Consider the following 5,061-nt stretch of genomic DNA (forward strand, 5'->3'; position numbering starts at 1 on the left):
TGAGTAATATTCATCATCCAGTTCACAGTTGTGTGTCTCTGAAGAGTGACAGGTCCATGGCTGAACCTCCTAAATTCAGTGATAAAGCAGAACACTTTCAACCCAGGTTTGTCCTGCTGAGTATACACTCATATAAGAGAACGAGCGTTCATATGTGCTGTGCTGTCCTGCAGTGTGTGTATTTGAATGTGCATTGTGTATTTAAATTAATTTCAGTATTTTCAGTCTTCCAGAGAAAGTGGAGGACTGTGCTGTTCCAGAGACCAGTTCCAGAGACCAGCATCTCCACAAACAAGTTATGTGTCTTTGAAGAGTGACAGATCCATGGCTGAACCTCCTAAATTCAGTGATAAGACAGGGCACTTGCAGCCCAGGTGAGTTCCTACATACTTGATGAATATACACATATTTTTGTGACACTCTTATTCCTGGATCCTTCATAGTTTCCATTATTGTTTTAATTCATGTAAATGATGCAAATTACATTACAGGTCTTTAATGTGAAATGTTAATAATTTTAAATCAATAATATGGCTGCTTAGTTGAAACTATCCTGGATTGTGACATGCTAAACTGTCCCTAAAACAACTTTAAACTGCATATATGAATCTTAATGAATTTTCAGTCTTTCAGACAAAGTGGAGTACAGTGCTGTTTACCACCAGTCCCAGAGACCAGCATCAACACTACCAAGCTATGCATCTTTGAAGAGTGACAGATCCATGGCTGAACCTCCTAAATTCAGTGATAAAGCAGGGCACTTTAAACACAGGTGTGCTTGCACATTCATTTACATGTTCATGTAATTATCTTATGAAATGAAATCATGCAACAAAGTTTAAATTATAGCAAATAGACCTAAGTTAGGTTATATGCCATGTTGAATTTAATGTAGATGAAAACTGCAAGGCTTAAACTTTACTTAAACTTTTGTAAACATGAAAATGATTTTGTCATGTCTTAAAATGGCTTGAATATAACTCCATACCCTTACCTTACTGAGTATAGGTGAATATGCTAATTATAGCCTGCAAAACATGCAAAGTGTGCTCCCCTTATAACTCAAAATGAACTAAGATGTCACTCCTCCTGGTTCATTGCAATCTGTTCTGTTATAATCGATGAATCTCTCTACACCGCACAATGAACATTTTATTTACATCGTTTTAACACTTTGTTATAATGAGAGGATTCACAAGTGTGCAGAACCCAGCACTGAAACAAAGGCTGCATTAGAAGTCACATAATCTCTTAAGTACTTTTTAGAATAAGTAATTATTTTGCGACTGCAAAAAGAGTATGTTCTATATGGTATGAATGTGAGTAGTATAAATGTAATCTGGACATACTACATTCGGCGTGTTGTCATTGTCAGGTGACTACCAGTGTCAGTTGCATCACGTCACTGCCATTCATAAATCCTCTCCTGTGGTCTCATGGGATAGTAAAGTGCCCATCACATGCACACTTCAGAATCATGCTGGAAGTAGTTGGTCATCTGTGTACTTTTTGCCTACTCTTTTATGAGTACTGTGAATTCAAACATACTTCTTTTGTCACATACTGTTTTTTGTCTACAATATAAGAGGGAAGTATGCGATTTTGGATGCAGCCAAAAAGTCTGGCGTTTTAAGCGGTGAGTGGATTCTGACTAACTTAAACACCTCAGATTGGCCATTGCGTTCAAGAAATCAACAGATATGTTTGTGATTGGCTACATTACTCACCGCTGGATTGGTTATATGTTTGTGATGGTAGGGAACGGGGCAGGTTTTTTGAGACTTTACTTTGAGTCTTTGGTACGCCCCATTTTTTTTTATAAGAAAGGACTCAACAATGGTGTTGACTGATGAATTTGCACATGGGTTGTCTATAAGCATATGAAAACACCAGATTAACATGTAAACAACATTAAAAACTTGATTTTCAATATTTTAATATTTTAATTAATTACAAATCTTGTTTGTCTTTGTTTCTGCAGTGGGAGAAAGAAACGGGTGGTTCGAGATCAGTCTGAGTGACTGTCTGGACATTCTGACTGCTTTCAGTGCAGAAAAATATCTGAAATTCGTCCCGTTATACACCCTCACACGAGAGGGTCCAGGCCTGCTGAAGAACAGCTGAGCTCTTGCCAACCAGTAGATGCCATCCTACAGAGTATCAAAGAAAGTCACAAAACCAGCATGAAGAAGTATGAGAGTTTATGTGAAGGAATCAATATACAAGAGAACAAAAACCACCTTAACAAGATTTACACACAGCTTTATATAACAGAGGGAGAGAGGGAAGGGGTAAATGAAGAACATGAGGTCGTACAAATAGAGAAAACCAAGACTGAACGCTTACAAGGTACTCCAATCAACTGCAATGACATTATCCAGCCTATATCCGATCCAAGTTATGAGAGAAAAGACAACCAAGAAAAAGTAAAGACTGTTCTTACCAAAGGAATTGCTGGAATTGGAAAAACAGTCTCTGTGCATAAATTCATTCTGGATTGGGCTGAGGGCAAAGCTAATCAGGATGTTGATGTTCTCTTTGTTCTTCCATTTCAGGAACTCAACTTGGTTAAAGATGACCAGTACAGCCTTCACAGACTTCTGCTTGACTTCCATCCAGAACTTCTGGAGTTAGATAGAATGGTATATGATTTGTGTAAAGTCTTGTTCATCTTTGACGGTCTGGATGAAAGTAGAATTACATTGACATTTTCACACTGTGATAAAATTTCTGATGTGTCTACAACATCATCTGTGAGCATATTGATGTCAAATCTCATCAAAGGAGTTTTTTGTCCTCTGCTCTCATTTGGATCACATCCAGACCGGTAGCAGCCGGTCAGATCCCCTCACATTACATCAGCCGTTTAACAGAAATACAGGGATTCACTGACCCTCAGAAGGAGGAATATTTTAGGAAGAGGATCAGGGATCAGGATCAAGCCACCAGAAGCCTCCACATAATGTGTCATATACCGGTTTTCTGCTGGATCACAGACACTGTGCTTCAGAACATCCTAAAACATGATAGCAGTGCAGAAATTCCCAAAATGCTAACTGAAATATACATCCATTTTCTGATCATTCAGGCCGTTATGAAGAGGCAGAAGTATGGTGAGAGAGATGAGAGATATGGGAAAGATCCAAAGTTGCTTCTGCATTCAGAAAGAGATGTGATTTTGAAACTTGCTGAGCTGGCTTTCAAAGCTCTGATGAATGGCAATGTCCTGTTCTATGAAGAGGACCTGAAAAGATGTGGAAGATGTCGACAAGGCCTCTGAGTATTCTGGAATTTGCACCGAGATCTTCAAGGAGGAATCAGTGATTTATTCGAGGAAGGTCTACTGCTTTGTTCATCTGAGCTTTCAAGAGTTTTTTGCAGCGCTTTTTGTGTTTTTCAACTATTTAAACAAGAACAGTGACAATGTTCCAGATAAAGAAAGGAAGAAAAAAGATCAAATCGCAGTTTAATGAGGTTTCGCTAGATGCGTTTCTGAAGGTTGTGGTTGATGAAGCACTGAAGAGTGACAACGGACATCTTGATCTTTTCCTTCTATTTCTTCATGGCATCTCACTGGAGTCAAATCAGAGACTTCTACAAGGTCTGCTCACACACGTGGAGGACAACCCTGAAAGCATGAAGAAAGTGATAAAAAACCTCAGACAAAGTCAAAAGCAGAATGTCAGGCCAGAAAGGTGGATTAATCTCTCACACTGCTTGACTGAAATGAAGGATACTTCAATTCTTGAAGACATTCAGGCTTACCTGAATGCTGAAGGAAAGTTTAAAAAAATATCTGTCTCCTGCCCACTGTTCAGCTTTAGCTAATATGCTTCTGATGGCAGAGGATGTGCTAGAAGTGCTAAACCTCAAGAAATACAGCACAACATCCACGGAGGCTCAAAGGAGACTGCTACCAGCTGTGAGGAACTGTCAGAAAGCAATGTGAGAACCAATCAACCAACCAATAAACCAACAGTGATCTGAAGAACTTAAAACAAAAAGGCTTATGATCATGAATTTTTGATTTCCAAACTAACTATACAGCCACATATTGTTACATGTAATACTTCTGCATGATCTTTTTTCATTTCAGATTGGAAGGCTGTAATCTCACTGAACAATCATGTGAAATTGTGTCATCGGCTCTACAGCAAGCATACTCCCATGTGAGAGAGCTGGACATAAGTAACAATGACCTGTGGGACTCAGGTGTCAAACTCATTACTATTGGACTTAAGAGTACACACTGTAAACTGGAGATACTGAGGTTAGTAGCAGGTTGTTATCACTCAGATATTCAATGCTGTCATTGTTTGTAAAGATTGTCAATGCAAAATGTGCTCCTAGTGATCATGTTGGGAATGAAACATTGTCTATTGATTGTCCAACATAAATATTTAAGGTTTTATGCATGAGTAATGACATATAAAGTGCTTTTCCCACCAAATAATTTTGTTTTCACCTTGTGCATTGAAAGTTTTACGTGATGACGTTTCAGTAAAATGAAGCTGTGAGATGTAAAATATATTATGAATGATTTAAATGCTTCATTATAATAGTCATCACAGTAATATATTTATAATATGTTTTCCTGTGTAGATTAAAAGGCTGTAAACTCACCATGCAGTCCTCTGAAACTTTGGCTTCAGCTCTGCTATCAGCAAATTCATGCCCGAGAGAGTTGGACATCAGTAACAATGACCTGCAGGATTCAGGAGTGAAGCGGCTCGCTGCTGGCCTGTAAACACTGTAAACTGGAGATTTTGATGTCAGCTACATATATTTTTATACAGTAGATATTGGGAAAGAATAGCATTGTATATAAACATAGCAAAGAAAATAGCGTACAACACAGTGGCAGGATTCATTCATCCAAAAGGAAGTGAATAGCAAATACCCAAACAGCAGTTAGTAGAAAGTAATAGAAGATACAAATGATTATTGTTACTGTATTTAGTTTTTGAAGCAGTGTAAAAATTGTGTAAACACAGCATGTACGTGATGAGACTTGGTTTAATTAAAGTGCCCCTATTATGGGTTATGAAAGGTTCATATTTT

The 5,061-nt window shown here is 38.1% G+C and overlaps 1 pseudogene across 1 annotated transcript; it reads left to right on the top strand.

Moving 5' to 3' along the window:
• The first annotated feature begins 324 nt into the window (after positions 1-324).
• LOC306869486 (NLR family CARD domain-containing protein 3-like) lies at positions 325-4,799 on the top strand (annotated as a pseudogene). Its single transcript has 5 exons — positions 325-374; positions 626-772; positions 2,054-3,945; positions 4,097-4,270; positions 4,603-4,799. The product of its transcript is annotated as an NLR family CARD domain-containing protein 3-like (transcript).
• Positions 4,800-5,061: the final 262 nt, after the last annotated feature.

Source organism: Barbus barbus, assembly GCF_936440315.1.
Source record: "Barbus barbus genome assembly, chromosome: 5".
NCBI classification, from domain to species: domain Eukaryota; kingdom Metazoa; phylum Chordata; class Actinopteri; order Cypriniformes; family Cyprinidae; genus Barbus; species Barbus barbus.